This window comes from Petaurus breviceps, unplaced genomic scaffold (assembly GCF_028583685.1).
Source record: "Petaurus breviceps papuanus isolate PSGF00001 unplaced genomic scaffold, PetGlider_PUasm1.0 225, whole genome shotgun sequence".
Lineage (NCBI taxonomy): Eukaryota > Metazoa > Chordata > Mammalia > Diprotodontia > Petauridae > Petaurus > Petaurus breviceps.
The window spans coordinates 9,485,753-9,492,172 of record NW_027185889.1 but is presented as its reverse complement, the minus strand read 5'-3'; positions in this window follow the sequence as shown (position 1 = coordinate 9,492,172).

Below are 6,420 nucleotides of genomic sequence, written 5' to 3'. Positions count from 1 at the left end.
AGGAAAGTAGACTGGACATCCCAAAGAATCACAAGCTTCCTGAGCCCTGAAGGCTTCTCTGGGTCTGAATTTGTCTGCCAACAACTGAATCTACCAAAAGGTTCCATAGTTATAGTCTGTCTAATTAGAGGCATCAATGTCCTTGTCCTTTAAATCTTGCTGCTATATACACTCATAATGTTGATATAACAATAACAGCTTTGGCCATTGTTAGCCATAGCACTGATCAAGCTAGTTGAGACCCCCTATATCACTACACCTGAGGATACTTAGAGACTTTCAAAGCCCCTTCACTAAAGTGATCTTGTTTTTTGTTATTGTTGACATGGTGGCACAGATTCATTATGGCCAAATCCTCTTGTGCCAAAAGCCTAAGGAAATTCACAGTATGATCCAAAATATAATATTCTCTGAGGGCTACATATAACAAAAAGGAAAGCGCATATGTCCCTAATTATAAGATTTTTTTCTATTAGATCTTGTGCTAATTTTCTGGGACATCAGTTTGGCAGATCAATAATTAAACATAGCAAAACATAAAATAACTTCAATTTTCCTGAACTAGCAATGATACTGTAATGGGAATGCAAATTTGGAAGATCTTCCCTGCCCCTACACTAAAGTGCACCTGGAGCCTGGGGTGGGAGACTTGTTTTTTCAGTAGATACTTCTTGATTGGCCAGTGAGTCAATAAGGTTGTTACATTCTCTGAGCCAGGAGAAGGCTATATAAGCCCTGATGTGTAGCTTTGTTTTGGGGGCTCACTTTGAGAAGTGTTCTGTGATTTGATCTGTATTCTGGGAAGCCGTTGTCCAGAGGGCCCCCCCCCCCCGGCTTTGAAAAACCCAGATGTGGAAACCCAGATGTTGACTGGGTATGGATGTAATGGTTGGACAGTCTGTTTCTGTCTTGATAAATCTGCCTGTATGCTTTGAAGTTCGGGGTGCTGACCTTTTCCCCTGAACAAGGTAAAGGATATATGTCTGACTGATTAAAGTAAGCTTGTTAACCCATTTTGAGTTGCTTTCCTTTATCAAAGCAGATCCAAGAACCTGTGTGAGCAGCAACCCTGGGGATGCTTGGGGTGCTTGCTGCTACAGATACCCAATGAATGAAAGAATGCAAAAAAAAATATTAAGTACTTACTATGTGCCAAGCATTGTGTTAAGCTCTGGGGATATATTAGAAAACAGCAAGATAATACTTGCTTTCAAGGACCTCATAATCTAATTGGGAGAGACACCACATAAAAGAAAGTTCAGCTGTAGTGACAATGGAAAGACTCAGAAAGTCCTAAGAGTTCAGTGGTAGAGTAGATAGCGAGGGGAATGGTAATTAATTTGTGCAAAAACATATTTTTGTAATATATTCCCTAAAGTGAAATATTGGCGATGCTTAAATAGTTCTAGCAGACTACAGCAAATTCTGCAAATTGTTGATAACAAGTCAAGAATAGAGAACAGGAGGCAAGGTAAAGAAGGCAAATGCACTGCCTAGGGATTATGAAGAAAATTTGTGAGTCAGTAGTTTTAAAATACATATAAAATATAAATTAAAATAACCTTCTGTCTACCTCATGTACTTAACTATTGAATGAAATAGAATTTTTACATAGCATATACATTATATTTTGAAGCTTGCTGAATTAACTATTATTTTTAAATAAAATTTATAGAAATTATCCACTGAGTAAAAATACTAACAGTAAAACAAAGAAGATATGTTATCTCCAATAGTAAGCAGTCATATGGAATCAGTGTAGGCTCTCCTTTGTGTTAGTGGAGAGGGTCAAATAGTAAAGAAGATGGTTTCTTTGATTCAGAGAACCCCTCAAGGTGAGAGAGTTAACTCCAGGCTTGGTTATGTAAAATGTACCTGTTTAGTCTCTAATGAGGGGGTTCTCTTGGTCATCATGAGGGTATAAAAATGGAAATAACAGAGGAGTGTTGGTACCTAAACAACAATTATAGGTTAGTGTCCATAGAAAAAAGCACAACTTATAAAGTAAAGAATTAAACTTCTGTTTATGCTTTTTTTCTTCCTTCAGAGCTATTTAAGCTAACTGACTTATTTCATAATCAAGTTTTGGCACATGAAAATGTTAAATTATCTTGGTTTCTTTATATAATGATTTATGAAAGTCCAATATACTTATCAAATCCAAAGACATATTAAATTATTGGTGGTCATTATTGACCTCTAATCACTGTAATTCTTAGTTATACACTTGTAAAAGATGAGGGCCCAGTCCATAGAGCACGCACAGCTATGCCCTACCTGTTGGGGAAGGCATAATATTCTCTTGCTACCAGTCCAACACTTGGGATTTTGGAAGTCAATTTCTGGCCAGAGTGATTGAGGGATCTTGAGTGGCCACGTGATGACTAAAATTTTTCTGGCTGATTGAGTAGAACTAATAACACAATAGAAGTGAGCATGCATCAAAGAGGTGGGGAAGATGATCTCTCACTATCATCCCAGGCACCTTTTGAATATGGAGGAGAGGTAGGTACCAAGTAGGGTAGGGAGGTCCTATCTCATGTTTGGTTATCCATAAACGCATGGCACCTAAACTTTTGCCTCTTGTGTTTATTCTTTACTAATCACATAGGTTACTGAATATTTGACAGAATTGACTAGGTCATAACCCTGTGAGCTTCAAAAATTTTGAAGAACCATTAGACATCCAGCAACTACAGTTGGTAACTGAGTCTACTAGTAGCCACAATACCCAAGCCCTGTAAAAAGCCCTGTGCAGAACCTTTCCTGAGGAGGCTATCACAGGCCCAGAAGTGAACTTGGTAGGGACTTCTTGATGGGAGAAAAATGCTCCAAGGACCAAAAAGTATGTATGCATTGACTACCTGTGTTCCCTATATGTGTGCTTCTGCTTTGAGTCCATTCTTCTCAGGGATCTTATTTGTGTGTAGGACAGAGTGTGCCCCAGGACAGAGGGGCAAATTTTGTCAACCATTTTAAACTTATGCCCACTCTTCCTGGCGGAATGCGCATCTTTAGTTTGGGGGTAAGGGAAGATGTTTTTATATTTCTGTCCTTTTTCTACTATCTGAGTAAAAACTCCATTGTCAAAGCAAACTAATAACAATGGATTAATCAATATTGGGGGAACACACAGGATGGGAGCTCATGAGTGATACTATAGGAAACCACATTCCTCAGGCTTACCTCTAGGATTCTAGTGAGGAGCAGTCAGTCACCCTCTAGGGACCCACTGTTCCAGTTCAAGTTGAGGGCTGAAAGAGTAATTCAGAAAGGAGGAAGAGGAGGGAATATTGTTAGGCAGAAAAAGATAATTAATTTGACTTCTCTTTCATAAATGGTCATTTTACTTAAGAGAAGGAGCATGGTGTTGTGGTTAGAGAGCAGGCCTTGTAGCCAAGGAGATCTTGAGTCCAGGCTTGTTTCTGAAATCTAAAGACTGTGATCTTTTGCAAAATTCCTTACTTTTAAAAATACCCCAGGCTAGTCATCTCAAATTCAAATAGAAACAGATGCTATAGGCTCCATATTGACTTAGAAAATCACAAATTAATTTTATCTATGTTCTGTTGTATTTTTATTTATTTTGTTAAATATTTCCCAATTATATTTTAATTTGGTTGGGATAGGAGTTTGACACTTCTGCTCTAGGCAGCTTTCTAAGATGAGAAAGTGCTTCCTCACCCAAGAACTCCCTCCACCAGTCTCCATCCCTACTTCATCAAATAGATGCTTGTTAACTGACAATTAGCAACTAGAAATCCACCTTTCTACCTAATTATACCAAATGATTAAAAAGACTAAAAGTGAGTTCTTTTCATTATAGACCTAGTGATCCTATTCTCCCCTCCATGTATACAAAATAGGCTAGCACAAGGCAAAGCAAAGAATGAAGACATTGGTGCCAGGGGTGCCAGCAACATTGCAGTTACATGATGTAAAATAAAAGTCATAGAAGGAACAGATAATTTTTAAGGTCAGGTATACAAAAATGAACATGTAAAAATAACAAATCCAATTGCTTCATTTCTTTTTCCCTGTGTTACCAATATGTTATAAATGACAAGGAGTTACTAATTGCCCACTGAAGAAAGCCAAGGGTCTAGAGGAGACAAATGCATGTCAACACCAATTGTAGGGCAAACGGAGCAAGCAAACTGCCTTACACATACAAAACACAATATTTGTTGAATTAATAAATGAACAGAAAGCAATTCTTACTCCTCTAGGGAAAGCAACTTAGACTGTAAAAGAAGATACTTGGTCAGATGGAAGAAAAATAGGATATGAGGCCAATTAAACATCCAACATTATATTAATAGCAAAAACAAAGAAACTGCAAACAGGATAGAATAGATATGAATTAGGAAGAAAAAGAAAAAATGTAAACAAAAGCAAGTTTATATAAATATTGGAAGTAAAGAGAGAGGAAATCTATATAATCAACAAAAGAAGCAAAATGAAGACCCATGAATATGTACAAAATAATGCAGTTGGAATAGAAGGGACACCAAAATCTTTGTTTATAGAATCTAGAAAGGTATATAATTAAATTACTTATAATAATGGTAGATGATTAAGAAGGAACCCTGGTGTGATACCAAATCTACGTCACCAGCTCCTCCCAGTTCAGGACTTTCTTTTCACAACAACCAGTCCATCCCACAGGTGGGATTAACAAGCTCTGGGTTTTAACACAATCAGTTTGAAAACCAAGCCAATACAGGGGAATCTTTAATTGCCATTACTATCACACCTGGCCAAAGAAATGTAATCATTATTCCCCCAAAACACTTGAAAAAGTTTATTTACAGTCAAGAATTTTGTGGCAACAATATAAACAAAGTACTACTGTGGTCCATCAATTAGAGCTTTGAGAGATTTCATGGTCCTGGGTCTCTTGGTTAGAACTGATTGGCAGCAAGGGTAGTTTCTGCCTTGCCAAGATATATGGACCTGAAAGGAATTTTTAGACAGTACAAAGCCAAGGTGAAATGTGAAGCACTAATTTTGCAGTGCCACCAAGACTCCAAGTCTCCAAGTGACACCAAGTCTCAGCCTCCCAGGAAAGTGGAACAGTAATTATAAATCAGTGACTCATGTTTTAAGTCTCTCTGTCAATGTATGCTTAAGGTTATTATGCATGTTAAACATTCCTTTTGTGAAGAGGAAATTAATAGCTGTCCCATACCTGATTCATAGTTTACAGTGAGTTTCTACTCTTTTTTAAGTTGTATATAATGTTTTACTCTTGGCACAGAGTCAATAAAAGCAGTACAATACATAATAAAACACCATATGGTTGTATACCCATAGCTTCTCCTAGACCCAGGCAGTTTCCGGATAATATATAGGCCACTCTAACATCAGGAGATGTAAGAAATGCACTTCAGTTTGTTTAGCATATAGGGCCACTCCTCCAATAAGCAGAAAAAGAAATATAGACAATAAAAATAGCTTGCAATAGACATTCAGCTTGCACATCCAGTAGGACCAGTCTTTAGATAAAGAATCAGAAACTCTGGATCCAAGCTCTCAGCTCTTCCTCAGAGCAAGGGCATGGACTTGCTATCTAGTACTTTTGTGTTCCTTGTCCTATCACTGGCAGGGACCTCTGGCTACTACTCACTGTTGCTGGCTCATCACCTATAGGTCAGGAGGAATGGGTTGTAAAAAGAAGTCTGCCACTACAATATGTTCTTGATATCTTCAGTCCCTTCTTCCATTTGTCAGGAAATATGTCCCTTTCCATCCTTCTAAGACCTGTCAACATGCCCAAAGTACCTCTCCTTTCCTGCCAGATCTCATAATTTTTTTTTTTTTTGCATACCAACTCTCTGGCTTCCCAGTTCCAGTCAAAGTTCCACTGCTCTGAGCAGTGAGGGAAAGAAGGGGGTCACATTAACATCAAAGATGTTTTCTACACTGTAGCATCTGAGTCACAGCAGGACATTGTTCCTTTTGAGGAGCAGTGTGATATCAAAGAAAAACTTAGATTGAAAAGACTGGGTTTCAAATACTCTATCTGATACTTATAATCTTTATGACCTTGTGCAAGTTACTGCTTTTCCAAGAGACCTCTCTGGGTCTGTTTCCTTTTTAGAAAAGTGAGAAAGTTGGATTAGATCATATGAACTGTCCCTCTCTTTTTGATTAGATTCCAGACATGAGTTAAATGTAAACTTTAAGTAACTTTTCCTAAGATCTCCCATGTGGTTATATAATAATCTAAAGCATATACAAAAAAGACTTACCTTTCTTTTAGGTGACTAGGCTCTCTCACTATTGAACCCAGTTGGGTAGCATATGAGAATCAAGAATTAAAGAGGCCCTGAGTTATGAGGGGAAAGGCAAGATTCCCCAACCCCATATCATCTATCTATCTATCTATCTATCTATCTATCTATCTATCTATCTATC